The sequence below is a fragment of the Mus pahari genome, chromosome X (assembly GCF_900095145.1).
Source record: "Mus pahari chromosome X, PAHARI_EIJ_v1.1, whole genome shotgun sequence".
Classification (NCBI taxonomy): Eukaryota; Metazoa; Chordata; class Mammalia; order Rodentia; family Muridae; genus Mus; species Mus pahari.
Window position 1 is genome coordinate 51,714,827 of NC_034613.1, and position 25,397 is coordinate 51,740,223.

The window sequence follows — 25,397 nt, forward strand, 5'->3', positions numbered from 1 at the left end:
AATTCATAAACAACTATATACTTAATCGCATTGCTTGCATATAAATCTGATTTACCTTGATGTATTCCCATATACATGATCATATATTATATACTACATAGACTAACTTAAAAAATGTAAACAATTGTGTGTGTATGAGTATCCTGCCTGTGTGTATGTCTGTGTACCATGTATTTACCTGGTACCTACAGAGGGCAGATGAGAGCTTAATTAAGATTCCCTAGATCCTGAGTTAAAGACATTTGTTAGCTACTCCTCAGGTGCTGAAAATCAAACATGAGCCCTCTGCAAGACCAGCAAGTGTTCTTAATCACTGAACCTTTCTGTAGCCCCCAGGTTAGCTTTTTAAGGCCTACAAATGTCCTATCAAACATAGCTACCCTAAGCATTGATGCTCTTAAATACACTACAACTGTATCACATGACAACAGCTACACAAATTCACAGTCTTTAAGTTTGGATTTAAACAACTAAACTTACACAAAGGAAAGACATGCTTACAGTACAAAAAACCCATCCTGCTGTGCCCAATGTGGTACAAAGTGAAGACAAGCCTCGGCTCACATAAGCTCAACACGGAGAGCACAAAACTTGATGCCCCAAATTCAGACCCACTCTCTAGTACAAAGCTTGAACTCAGAGCTCCAGTTACTTAGGGTGGAATCCTTAACCCATCAATATTATTTTTATGACATAAGAAAATTATTTTGACCTCTCTGTGTTTTTTAACCTATATATTTAGGCTAATAATGATTCCTGTGTCATACAGCTCTTAAGAGGAACAAATGAGTTAATGGTTATAAAGCTTTTATAACAATACCTGGTAAAGAATTGCTATCATTTGTGTTGTTGACATTGTTACTGTTATTATTATGTACGCCCTGGACAATAATGGTAAGATTCAACCTAAAACAACAAAAACAGCCTCCTACACACACACACATGCACACACACACACACATACTCCTCCATGAAGCACATAATCTTATCACAACTTATACTTTGACTACTACACCTGTATTAACTATACTTAGCCTATAACATCTAGATGTACCTACCACATAGTGTCTACATAGGATTTATACCTACTGCATATCACTTAGGCACACAGTGTAGAACACACACGGCAGTGCAAAAATACAGAAGCTTATCCATGTAGAAACTCATCTTGTGAGGCTCTTACACATGCCACACTATAGATGCACATATGTGCAGCCCAGAATACCACATTAGCTCTACAACTCAAATAACTCAGCTTAAACTCCTCAAAGGAATCCACAGCATATATATTTCTCCAAAACACAAAACTCACAACACACAAGGCTTATGGTGATAAGCCTTGCTACAATGAACAGACTAGCTTCTTAAATCACAGAATTAAGGTTTTCACTACAACACAGATTCTTCCTAGTATCCAACTACATTGTTCTAGTGCAATACTGTCTTATCTCCACAATGAAATGCATCACAAACACCAACATATTGGACAACATACATTAACTATCTCACAATGCTCATGTAGCTATCCAATACAGAGAACTATTTAACCTCACCCAGACATTGCTTATATCGTGTAAATTTACTCTTGGCTGCCAGGAATAGTCAGTCCCCTGTAATCAATAGAATCTCATTATAGCATACAGATTAGCAACACAGAATAACTTCATTTTACTGTAACTTTTGTTATGGAAGTATACTCTATAAAAGACACAATGCACAGGTATACTCTATAGTGCTCAGGTGTAATACAGAAGATCAAACACATACCCTGGAATGACCAAATACTTACGCTATACAAAGTTACACCCCAAATATGCACACATAAGGTGTTTACTATCACCACAGAGGTTGCCTTGAGAAAACGCTCTCTTACCTCTACAAAATCTTGGTTCACATCAGAAGAAACACTAATGAATATGAAAAAAAAGCAACAAGGCACAGAACAATACTTCAACCAGGAAATATTTCCACAACACACAGAAACTGGACAGGGGACACAATACCTTAACCCCGAGCACCCAGAATCATGTGAAACACAAAGACTGACCTGTCCAGCTTGGCCCACTATCATCCATACTCAGTAGGCTCACTCCAGAAAACCTTGATAGGAACGTACATGCATAGCCTTTAATTATTATATTAATAATAATTAAATGGTTCGTCTCTGAAAATATTTTCCTCACAATGCAAACACATGTACAGAGAAAGTATGCATAATTCATAGACGTGTACAATTACAGATTGCTTCACAGTACTGAATTGCTATAACACACTTAATACATGCATCTATCCAAACAGAATCCCATGAGAATGAAACTCACCTCAGGAAAACTAGAGTTTTCCTCAAGTGTCCTAGATTTGCCCCATAATATACATAATCTTCAGACAACATCTACTAGCCCTTAAACATAGGCTCATGATAAAAAGTACCAAGATATAGCTGGGCAATGAGTGAGGATGTAGCTCAGTAGGTAGAATTCAGGAGGCCCTGGGCTTTCTCCCCAACACTGAATAAAATTGGGTAAGCTGTACCTGTAACCACAACACTCCAGAGATGGAGAGAGAAGGGCTAGAAGTTTGCAGTCATCCCTGGCTACATAGCAAGTTCAGAACCAACCTGGAATGTGTGAGAGATTGTCTGAAAAATCAAACCAGACTAATTAAACAATAAACCACAATAATAACAACAAAGTACTGGGAAAAATACACATAAAGTGCTGTGATGTGTAGACATGAGCTCTTCACCACGTCACTTTAGTGAACTGAGCAGGTATCACTGTGAGACATGCTGACCAATCTAGGAAATTCAGAGCTGTTCTATAACAGGCTTGCCGTGTGTAGTCACAAATATCAGACGTTAGTCAAACACTTCCAACCAACTAGACTTGCTCTCCTTGCTCTACAAATCCTGGGTTCATCCCCATCTAGCAGCCTTGACTTGTCTTACAGAATGAGGTAATTGCTCACAGCCTAACACACTACTCACAATCTGCAAACTGACCACAAACCTCAGCCCTGGAAAAGTCTTAAACTTACCACATAAGCATTCCCCTTGATTAGAAATCTTGGACAACATCCCAAATTGGCCTTCAACTAGCTTCATGTACATATACTGTGCAATATTGCCATTCTGTTTGTGAGAGATATGGATAAGTGACCCCGTGATATCAAATTTTTCCATGACACCCAGACTTATCCCCTATCAACTAAGAAGACACCTTGTACACGGAATATAAGCCAGCAAAACTTAGGCTGCCCCCATAAACCAGACATTCATTGTTCAGTCTAGTCTTACAACAGAACATGCAAACCACCCCCTCCCTAAGATAGAAAACGTCCTCACCTCATCTAACAAATGTTATTCCAAATGCAGACATTTATCAAACAAAGAAAAAAATTGACACTTTAACAAAAAAGTTCACATCATAATAAGCATAAAGGGATGAAACCAAACAGAAGAATCTTACTTGAATTTAGACACCAGAATTCTGCATTACAGAAAATCACACAGGACGATCCATGCTGGTCTCACAATATATGGACACAACAACCATGCGTTTATATGCCTCAAAGACATAGAATCTCCTCAAAACATATACATTCACTAAAACATATTTGGACCAATACAGCATCCAGATGATTACCCCAATACATAAATACTGAAGCATAGCAAAGAATCCTATATTCAAACTGCATAGTTATGTTTCACTACTGGAAGGTTTGTTGGTAGAATTGTTGCAAATTATGCAGACTCTCATGTTATCCAGACTTTAGGCAAGAATCTGTAGTTACTGTAAGTCATAAACACAAAACTGGCACAAGATGGTGAGAGTGAGAGAGATCAGTGGCCAATCATTAACGCAGAGCCCAAGGGCATGAGGTTGGTCTCTGGAACCTACATAGTGAAAGGAAAGAATGGACTACCATAAATTGTCCTCTGGTCTCCACATATAAACTGTGACATGTTTGCGCCCCCTTCCACCGTAATAAATAAATAAATGGTTTGAAGAAAGACTCAACCAGGAGCACTCAAACATCGATGCAATAAGATGATATGCTCTCCAAACAAGCTCTTAACTTCACTACATCAAAGCCTGTTTTAAGACACAAATGGTGAGCAGCACACACAAGCCACATAACAAATAATCCATGAAACCAAGAATTGCCTCACAATATCTAGACTTATGTAGAGTCATTCTGATTTATTCAACAACACTGCTTCATATACAGAAATGAATCAACATGTAGAAGCATTTATAAGGTACATGATGCAACATGGGGTGTGTTCCACAACTTAGAATTTATATGAGGACAACACTTATCCCCAGAAAGCAGAGAGGCTCTGGATACCTGGCAGTGAAATATAAGACAAAGATAAGCCTGAATGCCAGACTTTCTGTATAACTTCCACATGGGTCTTTGATAACACACATGTCTTTAAAACTACTCACCATGGCCTAAGAACATACAGATATACCCAGATGTCATAACACATGGATACTCTTAGAATATATATCCCCTCTACACCACATGGACTTTCCCTGCAAAATACACTCATAAACAGCAAGCTATGGGTCTATCATACCCAATAAAAAGTCAACCCCTACATGCTCTTATTATATGCTTCCAAAAGTGATACTGAACACTTATACTCAGAAAACATAAATGTAACCCATTATGAGCACAGTATATGAAGTGGATTTTCCTTCCTTTATATACTAATTCATAAGTCACACTTATTCTGTAACACCCAGGCATACCTTTATAGGCAATATTCAAATAACTGAGAATCTTGCAATGCTACAGAACTCTCCCTACAACATGCAGAAATGTGACACACCACTCCAAATTTCACACAATCTGGAGTATACAGTTTCCAAATGTTCTGTGTATGTCTTATAATACAGTATTAAAATACAGATTCCTTAGAATCATACAGCATAGCATAGCATCTTAGAAACACTTATCGAAACATACACTATAACAGGCAGACACACAGCATGTATGTCTTCAAACATACAGATTTGCCTTCCCCTACCTACCTTTGGCCAGCAGTTCTAAGATATTTTACACAAAACCCACTTGCTAGATGGGCATGTAGCCCAGTGGTATAGCACTTGGTATACTTGTGTGTACAAAGGCTCTAAGTTCCTTCACCAGCACCTCAAACGAATCCATAGCAATAGCAAACTCCAAACAGGATCAAAGGAAGTTAAAACAGAGCAAATAACCCCCAGAACAAAGCAAAAACAAAAAAACCAGTCTTGCCTCACAATGCATAGAGTTTACCCAAATTTCAAATTCATTCTGCAAAGTATGGTGTTTCATCCCTCTACTAGAATGCAGAAACTTGGTACAAAGCAGGTACCTACTTCATTATGTACTACAACCATTAGAGCATCAGATATATAGACACTTACCACAGCACCAAGAAATACTGTACTACATCCTGTATTGCCTGAGTATATGAGTATTGTAATGTGTAAACTCTTTCAGAACTACTGCCCTATGTATCCAGTAACAAGACAAACTTAATACTCCACACACAAGTTTCATTACATGAGACTACCAGCATATAGTGCCATCATAACAACCTTACCTCAAAGAGGATGACATGAACTTCTGAGAGGAACATGCTGGGGGAGCTGGAGAGAAGTAGGGTCCTATATGATGGCATTTCATTGTATGTATGTATGTATGTATGTATAAAATAATACTCAAAAAATAAGTTAAAATGGTCCTACCTCCAAGCATAGAGATTTGCACTAGAATATATTTGTCTTAAAAGACAATCATGATTCAGAGTTCTATGAAAATACCTTGTAAGATCTGCAGTGAACCTATGATGTCTATATAAACGTATCCCTTGACACTTAAACATGACCTATAAATCACAAGTTATACAATAGAAAAATCTCTGTATAACAAACAAATTTACTCTATAACATACAGTTACCCTACTAGCCCCAAACATATAGCCTATCTACAATTTGTCTTGGCACACAAGGCAGACATATATCACAATGTATAGACTAGCTCCATAGTACATAGATGTAGAAATGTGATAACCAGACATAGCCTATGACAGAAAAACATTCTGATGAACAAAACTGAATTCACATGAACAGAGTTTCCTCAAAATAAATGTAACTACACTGTAATATAAATGCTTTATAAGGAGAAGGTATGCTTACCCACACAGAACTGCTGTAGGCCTCAGAATTGGCCCACAGAATAAATACCTACTGCATGTTCTACAAACGACTCATCAGTCATGCCCTTTACAGCACAGTCTTACCCTACAGACACTCTTGCTTCATCTGGGTAGATGCTGGAGTGTCCATGCTCCCTCCTGGCACTACCCTGGCAAACTTTCCAAACAAAAGATGCATTTCACAATGTACAAAATACTTTCAAAGTTCATGGGCACACCCCAGAGTAACACAGTTGTCCTATTTTCAGGGCTTCCCCTGTATCCAGACTCACTCAGAAATGCCCAGGACCAAATCACAGCCCATATCAGGTTGTTTGAAAATGCAGACTTCCACAACACTCATACTCAAAAATGCAGAATTTCCTTACAGCTTTACATCATGCTACTCTAGTATGTGATCTGAATTCTACAGGCTATGCATAAAAACAGTATATAAGGATCCTAACATACAAGTGGACAGACAAGCTCACTACAATGGACAGTCTCATCAAATCATACAAACTCAATCAGCCAATACCTAATAAAAAGGCTCACAATTCATGACACATTCAACTTCATAATGACATGCCCCACAACACAAAGAATTGTGTCTTAATTTCGGCTGAACTTACACTACATCACAAGGACCTAACACACCCCAAACTTAAACTTATTCAGCCAAATTCTTTAGAATCCTAACAAACCTCATACCATATCTATAATTAACTTATATATTGTGGACTTGCCTCATGATGTGCAGAACTGGAATAGACCACAACCACTAGAAGTGTTATACTATATGCAGGAAGAACCCCACAGTTGAGGTACTTCATATCTATTAAAACAAAGAAGAATTTTATATAATGCAAATGTAGTTAAAGTACAAAGCTTAGCTTTTTTTTTCTAACAGAATTTTTGGAATCAATGTATAAACTCCAAAATTTGGATCTGCCCTGCAACACAAGGACATGTTCTAGAGTCAGTAAACATCAATAACAATGACTTGAGCACATCTAGAAAATTATAGTCATGAAAGCTATGGCTCCATTCAAAATACATTAATCTTACACCAAATGCATAATACTCATAATACACAATTCATAGAGTCAACCTGAAATCTATTGTGTTACCTCAGCTGGCTGCACTTGCCCCCTTTAAGTAAGTTCACACTTCTCACACATACCTCACTAGGCATAGACTAGCACAAAAAATTCCCTCAGAGAGTCTACAACTTAAACAGAGTTAATAGATATCTACAGAACATTTTATCATTATTATTTAGAACATTTAGAACCACCTTTCTATCAGGAAGCTACCCCATAACATGAATATTTGTTACTGCAAACTGTAAAATACAAAGGGACTGCCTTTTCAACAGAATTATTTCCTTTACCACATCCAGACTCACTATACCTTAACAGACTTGCCTAACCATACATAGAGATACACTGATCAGTCCAGAAATTAACCCTGCTATGTGCAGGCTAGATCTACAGTTGTCTTAGACTCACACACTAGGCACATAGAATGATAGAAGGAAAAAAAAGCAGTGCATAGAGACATGTAATCCACAGCATCCATTTAACATCATATAGTAACTTGCCCCACATTTACATACAAAGATTCAATTCTCAAGACAAAACTACTTATACTACACTGAAACTCTAACAATGTCTAAGTCTTTATATGTTAGCATTCATATGCTTCCAGTCACACAAACACAGAGGCATACTTGTGATCAAATGTATAAACATGCTCATGTCTTATATACAAAACTTCTGTCCATCATTAAAACATGTAAATATACATGCACACATATAAATGTACACAAATCATGACATGTGAGTATGCATTCAGAGATGCATATATCAAATAAGACAAAAATAGTTTAATGAAGAGATTTATATATGCATAGTTATTTATTAATGAGAGCTGTATTAATAGTTACATTAATCAAAGATACATAGATATGGATACATACATCTACGAAAATGTAATTATGCAAATAGACATACACAGATACAAGGATGCTTACAAAAATGGATGCAGACTAACACATATTTTTACAGCAACTCATTCAGATTAATAAGAGTATGCTAAAGTACATGGATGTCCAGAAACAGATTCACAGAAACCCAGGCATGTATGGAGAACCAGAGTTGTACACACCCATATCCATATATAGAGATGGCACTAAGGTGTGTACAGAAGCAGAGGTGTATAAATAGTCTTAAACGTGGGGAGTACAGTGAACCAGTTTACAACTATAGTAATCCATAAGCATATACCTATACAAGCACAGAGATATACAGATACACTCAGAAGCATCTGCATCTATTAAGTTTGTATTCACAGACATAGAAAAGTGCAACCATATTGAAAGTATACAGAGTGCCTTCAAAGATATACACTTAATCACTTTTGTAGTCATATGTATAATGCAAACATTGATATCCATTTATACCATAGGGGCAGATGCAAAATAAAGCCACAGACCAAGATATTCATTCTATATATATTCATTCCATTATTCCCATACATACTGAGTTTTCACATGTTAGATGCTAACCTAGAGACATAAATATTGACATATATATGCATGGATCCAGTATTTGTTATATAAATGCATAATTTGCATGATGATGTGTCTACATAGGCATGCAGATATTCACATGGACATATATGTACACAAATAGATAAACATATAAATAAATACTGGAGCATACATGTAACAAGTTAGTAGATATAAGTCAAGAGAATTACTGGCAAGAAAGTCAAAGTACACTTATGCATACATATCCTGTGTATACACAGATGAATGGACACAGGGAGGTTCACACATATGAACATAGGTAGTCAGCAAACCATGTCCACACAGATAACAAAGCCTACGTTATATGGTTAGATACATGAAGAGATAGATATCGGGAATGCAGATGCAATTCTACAGGCTTATGTACCAGCTTGGATGCAGATACACTGAGAATCTTAGAAACATGTGCTGCACACAGCACTTTATAAATGCACTTATTTAGACAAAAATAAAAGTGAAGATATGCAGAGATACCATACTTTTTGGTTTTTCCAGACAGGGTTTTTCTGTGTAGTCTTGGCTGTGCTGGAACTCACTCTGTAGACCAGGCTGGCCTCGAACTCAGAAATCCGCCTGCCTCTGCCTCCTGAGTGCTGGGATTAAAAGCGTGTGCCACCATGCCCAGCTACCATACATTCTTAAACATAGAAGATATATACATATATATTTAAAAGTAAGAAAATACACAAAACACATTTGCAACTATGTGCAGATTTGTAACTGCAGACATGTACAGATATTTCCTTTCTTGTTAACATTTGCCTGTGTTGTTGCATATATACATACTCTACCACAGTGGTCTCCTAAGCTTTTAATGGTATACAAATTTTATGCATATGTCAAACAAATAAATGCTCACATAAATATATGTATCCCAAAATGGGAGTATGGATGCATGCAGGACTTCATGCTACAAATAAAAGCAGACCTGCATATACACAGTCACATGTGGATTTACATTGTTAAAACAGACTTTGGATTACCTATAGACATACAAACGTTTGAAACATACTTAGGTGTTTTAATGTGCCATTGTGTTTTTCCTCCTCCTTTGAGAGCAACAAGTATCAATCCCACTTACCTGATTATACCATATGAATGTAGGTGCGGAAATATTCCAGAAACATATCTAAGCATCTTTTGGACAGATGAATTGCACACATACTTACCTATTTACAGAGTCATAGATATAATTCAAATGGAAGCATAGAAATAAATAAATGTGTATAGCCAAATAAAGAAAAATACATGCATAAACATATCTACCCACCATTGAAATATTGTACTCCAATATTTAAATACTAGCCTTTGAAATTTAATACAAAATTAATTCTACATTTTCATCCAAGTTCTAGTACTTACTGGCTCAGTGATGTGAGGCCATTTTTTTCTACCTTATTACCTGTGACATAGTAACCATAGCACTTTCAGGATTCTTGGAGAGTTTGTGTAATGAGATGGTTAGCCTTGTGCTTGGAATATTGTGCAGGTAGATGGCACTGCTCTGTGTGTGTGTGTGTGTGTGTGTGTGTTTGATACAAACTGTTTTTCTTTACAACTATTTTGTAATGGATTATAGATACATTATTTTGTATTTGTAAATGAACCAATAAAGACTAATCTATTAATAAAAATAGAGTATGATCACAAACAAGGTCATTTCCTAAATTCTCAGATATTGTAAGAATTTGCTTTTATCCTTAGCAGAAAGAAAGGCTCCAGATTTGTTTCCTGGTATTGCTGCTATTGGTATTACTGTCATTATTATTATTTTATTATTATTATTTTATCATCATCAACAGCATCATCATTATTATTACTATTAATACTTTTTTTACAATTAAAGTACATTGGTGAATCTTTAATGTTCATCTGTGAGTACTCTTTTTTAAATTCTTCTCTCATATATTATATCCTGATCACAGTTTCCCCTCCTTCCTCTCTTCACAGTCCCCCCTTCACCTTCCCTCTCTGCCAGATTCACTCTTTCTCCATTTCTCTTCAGAGAACGGCAGGCCTCCCAAGGATATCAATCAAACATGGCATATCATTTTGCAATAAGATTAGGGACATTCCCTCATATCAAGACTGGACAAGTCAAAACCAGTAGGAGAAAAACGGTTTCTCCTTTAAAAGCAGGTGAAAGACTCAGAGTTAGTCCCAGTTCTTACTGCTAGGAATCTCAAAAGAACACCAATTTATACAACCATAACATAAATTCAGAGGACCTAAGAGGATCTAGGTCAGACCCATACAGGATCCCTGGTTGTCACTTTAGTCTCTGTGAGCCCCTATGATCTTTCCTTAGTTAATTCTGTGGGTTTTCTTGTCTCCTTGACCCCTCTGAATCCTATAATCCTTCCTCCCTCTTTTATAGAGGATTCCCTGAGCTACACCTAGTGTTTGGCTGTGGGTCTCTGCATCTGATTCCATCATTCTCTCTGATGATGATGATGCTAGGATCCTATTTACAAGTATCGCAGAGTATCATTAGGAATCATTTCATCGACATTTTGTGGTCATGTTTGATTTTATCCTAGGTCTGTATCCTAGGATACCCAGTCTCTGGTTTCTGGCCCTATAGGCAATGTCAGGCATGGGTTCCCTTTTGTGGCCTGGGTTCCCTTTTGTGGCCTGGGTTTCAGTTTAGACCAGTCATTGGTTGCCCCCTCCTACAATTTCTGTGTCACCAATTTTACCCCAGCACATCTTGCAGACAGAAAAAAATGTAGGTTGAAGTTTTTGTGGCTGTGTTGTTGTCCCAATCCCTCCACTTGCCTGGTTAGAGGTGATGGCTGGTTCAGGCTCCATATCCTGATTGCTAGGAATCTTTGGATCGCCCTTGTAGATTCCTAGGTGTTCTAGGTTTCTACCTCCCTTTCCCAGGGAAATTCATGTGTCCACCCCCCCCCCCGGCCTTCCTCTTAAGCTCTCCTCTCTGGGTCTGTGGATTATGGTATATCTATATTTTACTTTATAGCCAATATTCACTTATAAGTGAGTACAATATTTGTCTTTCTGGGTCTGGATTACCTCACTCAAAATGATTTATTTTTCTATTTTTTTTTCCTATGGGACCTGAGATTGAAATAGCTACAGTGCAAGACAAAGAGAGGCCTTCATGCATGGTGTGCATTTGCCACCTAGCGACCACACTGAGTAAGTACAGTATTTACGCATCACCACAATTGGTCCCACTGCTTAACTGTCTGAAAAGCTGTATGCGTAAGTTAGAATACATTACATTATAGTGCTTTCTGCTATATGCTGACATGTAAATAGTAATCAAAAATTGTAACTTTTCACACAAAAATAGCTCCATTTCTTTCTTTCTGGATTTTCCTGAGACTATTATCTACCAGTTGTCTTTACATCTACTAATAATTTGTCACTTAACAGCACTTTGAACAAGTTAGACATTACTGCACAGTTGTCTTCAAGTTACCATCTGAAGTTTATCATAAATTTTAATATGCATAAAGCTGTCATTACTATATCGTGAATATGTGGATATTTATACTTGAAAGCAAGGTAATCACTTTAAAAAATTATTCAACAAAATAAAACACTATTCTAACTTGATGATTTAAAAGAAAAAATAATAAATAAGGTATTTGACAGACAGAAAATTCACCTAATTTTCTGCCTCCTTGAAAAAACCAATTCACTGTACTTCTGTCACATAATTCATTCTAATGTAACAGTTTATGTTTAAATGCCTTTAATTGGTCACTCTACCATACAACACTACAGAAAATATTTGGGAATGGAAATAAACTGTCTTGTGAGTCTATGCCTCTAAATATTAAGATTTTTATCATTAAATTGTTTGTGCTGAATGTTTCGTCTGAAGAGAATAAAATATTATGTGTTGGTAAATAATGAGTAGAAATGAAAAGTCGAATTGTATGTAAGTGTCTCTCTGATTAGTTCATAACTGTGAGGATGACTGTTATCTCTAATGCCCAGCCCTCATTTTCTTCATTCCTCTGGGGACCGAACCCACATCCTTGCATATCCTAGGGAGGTGCCTTACCACTAAGCTACATCCCTAGCCCTTATTTTTAATTTTACAGATATGAGAACACAGGTAATTTTGTTCATGTAAATGATTAAAAAGGAACCGAACGAGTATCTAAGTCACAAGTCAGAAACCACACAGTGACTTATTAGCAAAACCATTTCTTAGTCTGAAGTGGTGGTGCATGCCTGTAGTTGCAGTACTTGGAAGAGGAGTATTTTACAGGAAGACGAAGAGGAAGCAGGAGTATTTTAAGTTTCAGGCTAATGCCAGCTATGTAGCAAGATCCTCTCTCAAAAAACGCCTTTTCAGATGTGATTGTATAAAGAGGACTGCTAGAAAAGAGGAGGGGTATCAACAGAAGTGACAGGGTGAGAGGACAATGAGTAAATATGGTCAAAACACATTACACTTATGTGTCCATAAAACACATTATGTATGTACTAATGAAAAATAGGAGACAACCAAAAAGTTCTTAAACTGAAAATATTTTTCAATAATTTAAAAAATTAGCACATTTAAAATACATAATAGAATCTCTAATTTCATGAAGACAAGGGGCCCCATGATTTACAAAAGGTTGTATTGGAGCAGTTGATTTTTTTTTCAATTTCTAGGAAGCTTACCAAAATGACTATACCAATATTTACCAAATGGCTATTAGATTCATTATACTTTTATTTTGGGGGCATTTACTTTTGCTCCCTGTGCTTACAAATACAGTAGGAGAATCAAAATACATAGATCAACATGTGCTTCCCAAAGCAATAATTTTAATAAACTGCTTTGAAATCATTATATAATTTAAATATAAAAACGTGAAACTATAGATTTGAATCAATTTTATACAAAATATTCAATTATAATTTAATTGGAAAATGCACAGTTCATGTCAAGATAATCAGCAAAATCAGATTAACTTTTAAGAATATCAGACTTAATTTTTAGTGAACAACATTAATATACGTTTTAGAAGTTATCAAGACCACAGAGACATTAATTAAGGAATACATACTGATAGATAACAAGTTAAATTAAGATAAGAGTGATGCATTATATCTACATATAAATTATTCTAGTTCTGGTATTCAATTTTAAATTAAACCATGTAATATGTAGTTGAGATTATGAGAGATGAATCAGTGACTCTGATCTCATGTATAGTTTCCTTTGGTAAATATGTATGTATTTGCTTTTAGAACATTGATGTTGAATTTATGGGAATCGTCGATTGTATATAGTGTTTCTTTAATCCATGAACTTTGTTGACTATGGAATTAAACTTTTCAACTACATTTTATTATATAGAAGGTTATCTGTTGTTAAGACTAATTAGCATTTTAAATTTGTAATGTAATGTAGGTAATAAGGTAATTTTAAGGTGAAATGAAAATTGATTTTAATTGGAAAAAATAGTACATAATATAATTAGATAAGTTTAACTAATTTAACTGAAAAAATTCTATGCATACATTTTTCCAGCATAAACAGTTTTTAGTGTTGGAGAATATCCAGTTACAGTTAAAAGAATCCACTAGTGATAGATATTGCTGTTCATTAGGTTTATTGCTTTCTAGTAAAAATGGTTATTAATGTTGGTGATAGCTAGAAAAAATAATGCTTAATTTTAGTGTTTTGGGTGTAATTGTTCTCATGTGGGTCATTTTGGGAGAGAATACATCTGAAGGTTGAACACCTGAAAGTTGATGCTCTGATATCATCCCTGCTCGTGTAGTGCTTGGAAAGAAGTCATGCATCAGTAGAGAGATTTGGAGATCACCACTCTAGACCCCACATGCTTAGTCTAGAACAATATATTATTGTCACTTTTTGAACCAATTGGTTTACAAGGCTGGAACTAACTGCCGTGTTCAAATTTCTGAAAATACTTTTATGGTTGATCATGGTGAATCAAATGTCCTGGGATGGAATAATTTTAATTGGTTGATAAAATACATACAGTGATCAGGTTGACCTAGGCTAGTATATGAGCTGTAATGAGATATGTGGGCATTGGTGCTCCAAGCACAGCTAGCCAGCATGACAATAGAGACACTAAGCACAGTAATGGTCTCCTATGTTGAGCAAAAATAAATACAATGGAAATTAATTTCTTTTGATTTTTAAACCTTTTCAAGTGTAACATGAAATGTTTTGTTTAAATGTGTGACTCATATTACATGCATTATGTAATAGCATACATATTGATCTAGAACATTTAACTTTCAAACTGTGAGTGTAGAAAAATAGGTTCATAGCCTATTCTTGTGTAGGTGTGTCTTGCTCTTCTGACGGATGTTACCTTCTCCTAGTCTTTGTATTTTCTTCTTAGGACTTTTTAGTTGTAAGTAGGTAAAAGTAAAAACAAACAAACAACAAAAAACAAAAACGAAAACAACCTCAAGTGACAATAAATAGTTCATAAAGAGTATTTGAAGAATAATCTTTTATTGGCACCTAGAAATTATTCTACTGTGAAACTGAGAAGGCTTCTCAGTGGTTGCATGTGAGACATCTCAAACTTCAGAACTTCCAGAGGTTACTGTTGAGTTATTTTGAAGCTTTCAAAGTTTTACCATACTTAAAAAAATCCAATATAATAAAGATGCAATGCTAAGAATAAATCCACTTGTAGAAAACTGTCGTAAAAAGATTTATCCATAGATGTTTAATTTTATGACTGCTGAAATAGCTGTATTAACACTTACATAGGAGATTATATTTTGTATAAGTCCTAACATCACCACAGAAATCAATGATTTTGTAAATATATGTATATATACATAGAAGTATATATATACACAGTGGTAATTCTCAGTCATCTGCATCTTTGCCCAGTGTCAGAATGCTTCTGGACGCACACAGTTCTCCAATGCATAGTAAGGGGCATGTAGGAAGGAATAATTGTTTACTTTAAATGTATTTACAGACTTGAGTGGAAGCAAATCAAATTATGAGCTCTGCTGCTCCCATCTTAATTATCTCCTATTATATAGTGTCAATATGAACTAGAAATGCAGAAATAAATAAAGTAGCATCCTAAAAGAGAATGCTATTAGATAGCAAGTATATTCTGATTTCATATATATAAAAACATGAACAAAAATAACATCTTAAATTTAAATATACCAATTCATTTGTCAGGGCAAAAGAATCATGGACATCCGGAAGCCAAACTTGAAAGTCAAACGTATTAGCATTGGAGTTTGGACAGCAGCGAGAATGGCTACAATATGAATGTGGTAGTTAGGAAAATCCAATTTGTAGTTCTTATTTAAATGTCATCCTAGGTTTCTTAAGTAGCATATTGTACATTTGTTATTTGACACTTTGCCTAGCATTTTGTTATTGAGTCCCTAATTTAGAAGAGAAAGGGCTAAGCGACAGTTGGGGTGGTTAGAGCCATGGTTGGAGGCAGACTGCATCTCATCAGACTGAAAACTGTTAGAATGTCTGCAGTAAGAGCCGCTTAGCACAGTTTTGTGTGACTTGATATCCTTAGTGGCTGAGAGTAGGCCCTTTTCCTGATCATGGCTTAAGTTTAGTTTCAGCATCCGTGAATTATTTTGTGACAACAGGGCCTGAGAGAGGAAAGAATGGAGACTGAGCTGCTCTCTGTGGTATTTTATGTTATTAGAGGTCAGCATGATGGAGCAGAACTGGACAAGAAATAGACAGTCTCAAGCATCAGTAATCTAGAAACGAGAGTTGTCATCAAGCACTTGTGAACTATTTCTGATTCGAATGGTACTCCTGATGACATAAGAGATGTATAGCCGGTAACACATCCAAAGATTGTTAAGAAATGAGATAATGGAAAGAACAGTTAAATGTTACACTAAAACTTGGGAATTTTTAAAATAAAAAAGTTGCTTAAAATATAATTATGTTGTTTCTTTCTTCCCTTTCCTCCCTCCAACCTTCTCATACACCTTCCAACACTCTCAGATTTCTTTGTAATTTGCACACACAGAGAGAGAGAGAGAGAGAGAGAGAGAGAGAGAGAGAGAGAGAGAGACAGAGAGAGAGATACTCAGTTCATATCACTTCTTTTGGATGAGAAGAAAGGAGTATGTCAGTTTCCAGTGTCACATCATGGCAGGACCTCCGCTAGTGTAGGAACTTAGAAGTAGAAACTGATGCTGTAGCCATGGATGAATGTTACTTACCTACTTATTTCTCATGAGTTGCTCAGTCTGCTTTCTTATCAAAAATTGTTTATTTTCCAGATTATAAAGCAATTTCATTATTTCTCCCTTCCCTTCCTCCCCTCTAAGCCCTCCTATGTACCCTTCCTTGCTCTCTTTCAAATTCTTGTCCTTTTTCATTGTTTTTACATGCATATATGTGTATGTAGATACATATATTCCTAAATATAATCTCAGTTTGTATAATGTTACTTGGATACGTGTTTTCAGGGTTGACCACTTGGTATTGGATGGCCATTTGGTGTGCTCTTCCCTGGGAAGTACCACCTCTCCCATTCCTAGCATTCCTTAGTTGCCTATAGTTCTCTGTGTAAGGCTGAGGCTTTTTGAGGTTTTTCCCTTCTATATTAGCGTGTGTATTGATGTTATTCTTGTTCGGCTCATGTTTTGGTAGTACTATTGGTGAGGCTCTATGGTTGTAGTTTCCGATATAACAAGGAATCACAATCTCACAGCAAACTCTCTGATCTGGCTATTACAACAATATCTTCATCTTCCCCAATCTTCCCTGGGCCTTAGGTACAGGAGTTGTTTTGTAGATGCATCCATTGGGAGTGGCCTCCAAAACTCTGCACTTTGATTGGTGTTGTAGTTTCTGTGATGGTCTCCATCTGCTATACAAAGAAGTTTCCTTGGTGAGGAGCCAAGGATTATGATCATCTGTAAGGCAAATATTTAGAGTGAAGTTGAGTAAAGTAATGGTTGTAGGTTCTCCTCGAAGATATTGATCCTGGGTGATTGGCTAGGTGTCTAGTATTAGACATGATTTATCTCTTGTTCAATAGGTCTTAAATCCAATTAGACAGCTGTTGGCTACTGTCAAGGAATGTGAGTCACTACTGCACCTTTACTGATGCTACACCACACTGGTCATTAATTAATCATAGAGATCAGAGCTGGGTAGGAATATTAGGGGTTTCCTTCCTTTGGAGGCGTGCATGGTGCCTTCTATTACCATGAAAGCTAGATTTCAAGGAGAAGGCCTTCAGTACAATTCCAGTTCAAAGGCCTCTGGATCCTGGGTCTGAAACTTAAGGATCTTTTGGCAGTAAATCTCATGGGCTGTTCTTTCACAAGCGCACATGGCCTTTATGCTTGGCTTATTGCCCTGCTGTTACTTTTGAAATTCTTAATGTGTTTTGAGCAAATGGCTCTTTATTTGTATGCTGTAGTGTGTCTCACAAGCTACAAAGCATCTGTTATTCCAAAGAAGATACTTGTTACTAAATAATTAACTGAAGTTGCCTAACTACAACTGAAACCCACTTTTCTGACATTCTTTACTGAATTCTGACAATTCAAGAGGAATGGTTATATTGTTCATCAGTTCTTCATATTGACTTCCACTGTGTTTTTGCCACCATTTGGGGTATCTTCTGTATCTTTATTTCTTCTTACATAAAATGTCAGTTGTATTACACTTAGCTTTCTGGATTCCTTGTAAAAGTAATAGGTTCAAATTGAAATTCTTGTGGAAGTATTTCAAGATCTATAAAGGTTGATAGATATGTCAAATTATCCAGTCCCTTCCAAAACATGGAGTGTAGATGATAGACATCTATCCATGTCCTGGAAGCCTCCTTGGTCTCAGCATTGAAACTGTTGCAGCCCGTGATAGTGGGGCTGGTATTCTAAACATCTTAGACCTAGATGATCAATTTTAAAATTTAAAAGCCCAAGCAGGCCACCTTACTGTGGTTAAAACGTTTGAATCAAGTCATGAAAAAAAGTGACTAAAAAGCAGAGGAGAGGAAATATAATTTGGAAACATTCTGTGAGCAATGGGCTTGGAGAGAGAATACCAAGGGTGTCATCCATTAGAAATATACAGAAGTTTCTTTAAGGCCCCAAAGGGCATTCTGAATTGCCACTCTCGAAGGAAAAACTTTTCCATCAGATCTGTGAGCTCACATTCCTGGATGGAAATGAGAAAAGCATGTATAGGAGATCTTGAGAAATCCAGGTGATAACAGTAGGCTTTAAAGTATGCCACACTGCCTATATATGTAACGAAAAGCTCTTCTAAATGCTTCTAGGCCTTTTGCAATAACATTCACTCAAGTAGTAAATTTAGTACTTCAATTGAAGCCACAAAGTGCTATTGGGAAGATGATTTCTAGGTAATCTTGGCACTATTTTATGTTTCTGATGGGAGATAAGTATCAATGATTTAGTGATTCTCCCACTGCATCTTCTTTTTTTGCTGACCAATGGGTCATTGCATCCTTCTCTGCTCCTTAGTCCTGGTTAGAGTTGAGAATTAACTTAATTGCACCTTTCTACATCTTCATATCAATGAGGAATTCCTGATCTATCTTGTAAGACTGAATTCAGAAGGCTTTACAAGTGGAATTGTGCTCTATGGAAGTCTGGTTGAAAAAAATGTGTGTGTGTGTGTGTGTGTGTGTGTGTGTGTGTGTGTGTGTGTGTGTGTTGTGATTTGAAAATTTAACAGAACTCATGAAAAAATTCTTTGTTGAATATTTAAATGCCACCAATGACATCATATTTATTTTAATATATAGGACACTTACTTTGATTAATGTAAGGTATAATTGTGAGGTTCCTGTAGGGTTCCTCTCCTACTGAGGCCCAATCATGCAGTCCAAGTAGGAGGGAAAGGGATCCAATGTCAGGAAACAGACAGAGACAGCCCTTGCTCACCTTCTTAGGGGACCCATATGAAGGCAAAACTGCACATTGCTACAAATATGTAAGAGATCTAGGTCCACCACCTGCATGCTCCCTGAGAAGTTGCTCAGGCTCTGTGTGCCGCATGGTCCCATGTCACTTGACACTGTAGGTCTTCTTGTGGTGTTCTTGACCTCTCTGACTTGTTGAGTTCTATCTCTGACAATTCCACAAGACTCCCCAGGCTCTGCACTGTTAGCTCTGCATCTGTGGGTCTCTGCATCTGCCTCCATCTGGTTCTAGATGAAGCCTCTCAGGAGACAGTTATGCTACCTTCATGTCTGCAAGCATAGCAGAGTAGCATTAATAGTACCAGGCGATGGGTCTCAAGTTTGGCTAGTCATTGGTTGATGTTTTCTTCAGTTTTTGCTCCATCTTTATCCCTGCATATCTTATAGGCAAAACAAAATTTAGGTTGAAGGTTTTGTGGGTGGATTGATGTCCCCCTTCCTCCACTGGAAGTCCTGTCTAAGCTATAGGAGGTGGCCACTTCAGACTCTATATTGCCCTCTGGTATGCATCTAAGCTAGGGTTATCCTCAAAGACTCTCCATACCCTCTCCCATCCCAGGTCTCCAGATAGTCACCATTGTTGCCACAACCATTCAATTTCTATTCTCACCCCCAGCCCTCTCTCGCTCTCACATCTGAATGTCACCCCCATTTCCTTCCTTATCTCCTCTCCTACCCAATTCCCTCTCCCCATCCACTTCTGATGATTAGTTTCCTCTTCTGAGTGAGATTCTCACATCCTCCCTTGGTACATCCGTATTGCACAGTTTGGGTTGTCCTGCATTTTATGGCTAATTATGTCTACTACTTATAAGTGGACATGCCATATATTTCTTTCTGGATTTGGGTTGCCTCACTCAGGGTGATATTCTCAAGTGGCTTTGTTGAGAGATTTAGTCTCGGGTTTTCTACTACATACCACTCATTTTGAACATGCAACCTCTTTCATGTCTCCCTCATCACTACAATATTAGAAGTGAACACTACAAGCTGGAAAACAGGCGAACACCTCCCTGACTAATCACAAACACAGTATTTTTGTTTGGTTGCTTTATTTCTAGAGATTATAATTGTTTTTCTTTCTTTTACATTTTTAAAATTTAAATTCCTTTTTTTTTCTCATTCACTTTACATCCTGCTTAAATACAGTCCTGGCTTTTCTTTTCATGCACAGTTCTTGTGAGCATGGAAAGTAAGAGATAATAGATTTGGTGTGTGTTCTGTCTTGATTGGTTGTAGCAAAGGATGATTGTTCTCAGTCAGCTTCACTGAGAACTTCCTTCTTGCTGAAGAAGTAGAATTATCCTACAAAATTCATCTGGCTAATTCCTTCGTGCTCCAGCTTGATAGGATACATCCTGTCCTTTCTTAGGACAATGATCTGTAAATCTTTTTTTCCCAATTTTTATTAGATATTTACTTCATTTACATTTCAAATGCTATCCCCAAAGTCCCCTATCCCCTCCCCGCCCCTGCTCCCCTACCCACCCACTCCCACTTCTTGGCCCGGATGTTCCCCTGTACTGGGGCTTATGAAGAGGCCCCTTGGTCTTGATCTGTAAATCTGATAGGGAGTAGAGTGTGCTGTGCCATGCCTTGTGTAGTGAAAAGGGGACTTTACCCTTTTATAAAGAAAAATCTGGGACAGAATGTAAAATATTAACTGTCACCTTAGTGAAATGTTATTAACATTATGAACTTAAATTTTATTGTACTCAGGAAAATGTTTCCTTTTTGGAGAAAGTGAATCCAGCACCAGCTAAAGCTAAAGATAATTTCATTCAGCTTCATTTAATGGCATCAATAAATACTTTATCTGAGTGTGGAACAGCACTGTTTCTGTTTATACTCAAATTATTTTTCATCTCCTAATTCAATCAAGTTATTCTTCAATGTAGCTTCTCTAATTTTATTCAGACAACAAAACACCTGACCTTTGAATGCTAAGTCAGCACTCTGGGGAGTGCTCTTCAGTGTCAGTGCAAATATCAATAGGGAAGCTAGAAAATGGTGATGCCACTCCAGCATGACTAGTTGAGTGCTCTTTATCTCACTTACCAGTTGCTAGTCTACAAAATGAGAAAAATAGAGAATATTTAGTCTGTCTACTCCATGGGGCTCTTGTGAGTATAAGTGAGAAAACTCATATAAACAATTCTAAAATTGAAATGATAAGCTTCTAATCTAGGATAAATGTTTACTTATTTTTTTATTTATATTATAAGATTCTGGTCATTCCCAAAGTGTGGACACTTCTTAGAATTAGGAACAAAACAACCATGGAAGGAGTTACAGTGCCAAAGTTTGGAGCTGAGACAAAAGGATGAACCATCCAGAGACTGCCACACCCAGGGATCTATCCCATAATCAGCTATCAAACGCAGACACTATTGCATACGCCAGCAAGATTTTGCTGAAAGGACCCCTGATATAGCTGTCTCTTGTGAGGCTATGCCAGTGCCTGGCAAACACAGAAGTGGATGCTCACAGTCAGCTATTGGATGGAACACAGGGCCCCCAATGTAGTAGCTAGAGAAAGTACCCAAGGAGCTGAAGGGGTCTGCAACCCTATAGGTGGAACAACAATATGAACTAACCAGTACCCCCAGAGCTCGTGTCTCTAGCTGCATATGTAGCAGAAGATGGCCTAATCAGCCATCACTGGGAATAGAGGCCCCTTGGTCTTGCAAACTTTATAAGCCCCAGTATAGGGGAATACCAGGGCCAAGAAGTGGGAGTGGGTGGGTAAGGGAGCTGGGGGTGGGAGGGTATAGGGGACTTTCAGGATAGCATTTGAAATGTAAATGAAGAAAATACCTAATAAAAATTGGAAAAATATAATAATAATAAAAAGATAATGGTCATTCCTTCGAGGTAGAGACTAGACTAATTCATGCTAGAAGCTGGAGGTCAATTTTCCTGAGTATAAAAAGGTGCTTTTAAATTCTGAAACAGCATTTATAGGATAAGCCTACATTTCAAACTAAAGCAGGTATTGAGATATTATATCCCAATAAACATTTATTAAAAGAACAGAAAACATTTTGGCAGTGAAACTTTTCTAAAATCACTCTTTAATCATCCTGAATAATGTGGAGCATAAGGTTTTTATGATACATTTTCTCCTGCCCAGATTTAAGCTAAGCAAACTGGCCCGGTCTATGAAATAAAGAATGGAGGAAGAGGCATCCCAGCCTTGCCTTTAGTGTAAAACAAAAAGCAAGCACATAGGTGTTGATGTAATCAACTGATATTGATTCTCTGGAGGAGCAGCCAGAAGAGAGGGGCAATTTGAGGTTTAGTGAATGGCTCAGTCACTAAAGATGAGGGAAGCACAGGATATCCAGCTTGAGGCAAGCAGAGAAGAATGAAATTCTACAAATCACAGAAAAAGAAGGCAAAAGGAACGAATGATAAAGCAAACGAGATGATATTTGTAACTATTTGGAGGATAATTTATGTTTTGCTGCTTTAAAACCATGTCCTAGGGCAAGCAAGATAGCTAAGTGGGGATGAGCGGAGTTCAGTTCCTGGAGACCACACGGTGACAGGGGAGAACGGATTCCTACATTTTGTCCCCTGCCTCCACACACATGTGCACAAGCTCCTGAGTGCACATGCTTGTGCACACACACGCTTGCACACACACGAATACTCACTCTCTCTTTTAAAAAGGAAGCAAACCCTATCATTTGTAACAATATGGAGGAAGAAGCATTAAGTGACACAAAATTACATAACCTCACAAGTAGAATCTAAAAGTATTGAACTCAAGGGCATATTGAGTAAAATGATGTTGACCAAAGGCTGGGATGGGAGCAGAAGTCCAAAGTCTTTGGTTAATAAGTATAAACTCTGAAGAGCTCTTATACAACTACAGTTAATAATATACTGTATATTGCTACCTTTTAAGTGTTATTGTAAAATTGATAAGTATGTCAGTTAAATTGGTATCATAGTCATTTCACAGTGCATACATTTTCTTTTTTGTTTTGTTTTTTGTTGTTGTTTGGTTTTTGTTGGGATATCTTATTTATTTACATTTAAAATGTTATCCTTTTTCACGATTTCCCTTCTGGAACCCCCCTATCCCACACCCCTCCTCCTGCTTCTATAATAGTGTTCCCCCACCCACACACTTCTGCCTACCTGCCCCTGGCATTCCCCTATACTGGGGCATTGAGCCTTCCCAGGACCAAGGGCCTCTCCTCCCATTGATGACCGACAAGGCCATCCTCTGCTACATATGCAGCTGGAGCCATGGGTCCCTCCATGTATACTTTTTGCTTGTGGTCCAGTCCCCTATACATTTTCTTTTTTTATTAGATATTTTCTTTATTTACATTTCAAATGTTACATCCTTTCCTGGTTTCCCCTCCAAACAACCACTATCCCCCTCCCCACTCCCCCTGCTCACTAACCCACCCACTCCCACTTCCCACATACATTTTCAAGATGTCATGTTATAGACAATAAATGTAGACAATGAATATCTTTAATATTTTCTTCAATTTAAGACATTTTAAAAATGACTTGATTAAAGTCATTCTGTGGTATAAGACCTGACAAATTCCTGGTTTGCCATTAAAAATACATTTGAAGGTGCTTCAGTATCTTTCTAGGGCTGGATGAACTATCTGCTGAGGTAGAATTTCAGGAACTATCTGCTGAGGTAGAATTTCAGAGTAAACAAGATTAGCTGTGTATTTAATGCAGGGTATTAAGAGCTTCCTAGAAGAAGATTAGGTCCAAAAACAATGGGATGTTTTAAGTGGAGTTTAATGGGTCATCCTAGTAGGAATATGGACTAGTAGACTAGTAGACTCGGTTACTGTGAGTGATAAGAACTGTGCAGACATGGTCCAAGGGGTTTCAGTGGAGAAGAATTTCAGTATGTGGCATAAAGACTGTTTGTGGTATTTTAGTGAAGAATGTGGCTGTTTCTTGCCCTTGTTTGAAGAGTCTATCTGAGGCTAAGGCAAAGAGATTTATATTGATTGCATTGACAAAGGAAGTCTCAAAAAAGCCCAGCAGAGACTTTGTTCTCTGGTTAAGTCTCATGAAGAGTGTTTTGAATAAGTGTAACAAGCTTAGAAAGGAAAAATATAAAATATGTGGTTCAAATATTAAAGGGGAAGCAGGAAGTAAAATGGAGCTGAATCCTGTGTTGAAGGATATTAAATTGAATTAAGGAAGTGGTGACCCTGGGGCAAGATCCCACCCAGCAAAATTTTGGTCCAGATATGGTCATTGTACAAACCTTTAATCCCAGAAGACAAAGCCAGCTGATCTCTGAGTCAAGACCAGCCTGGGACAGAGCAAGTTCTAGGTGAAGAAAGCCTAAATCCAAACGTAGTGGTACACACCTGTAATCCCAGGAGACAGAGCAATGATGATTTCTGAGTTCAATGTCATCTACAGAGCAAGTTCCAGGACAGCCAAGCTTAGGCAGTGAGGGAGCTGGTAAACAGAAAGATGGTAATAGAATAAGAGGGGCTATATACTCCAAACCCAGCAAGTAGAAATTGGCAGCTTCAGCCATGTGGCTCTGGCTTTACAGTCAAGAATAGAAGGGACCGGCTGGGCATGGTGGCACATGCCTTTAATCCCAGCACTTGGGAGGCAGAGGCAGGCGAATTTCTGAGGCCAGCCTGGTCTACAGAGTGAGTTCCAGGACAGC

General features: G+C 37.3%; 1 long non-coding RNA gene across 3 annotated transcripts in view; it reads left to right on the forward strand.

The window, feature by feature from the left end:
* Positions 1-25,397, forward strand: part of LOC110314566 — a 61,712-nt gene that overhangs the window by 6,508 nt on the left and 29,807 nt on the right. The window contains exons 5-6 of one of the 3 annotated variants that reach the window (XR_003843033.1): positions 11,870-11,945; positions 15,952-16,674. This is a non-coding gene — a long non-coding RNA (uncharacterized LOC110314566). Of the gene's footprint in view, positions 1-11,869; positions 11,946-15,951; positions 16,675-25,397 lie in introns of those variants that run through there. The other 2 variants (XR_003843035.1, XR_003843034.1) reach the window with 2 other exon arrangements.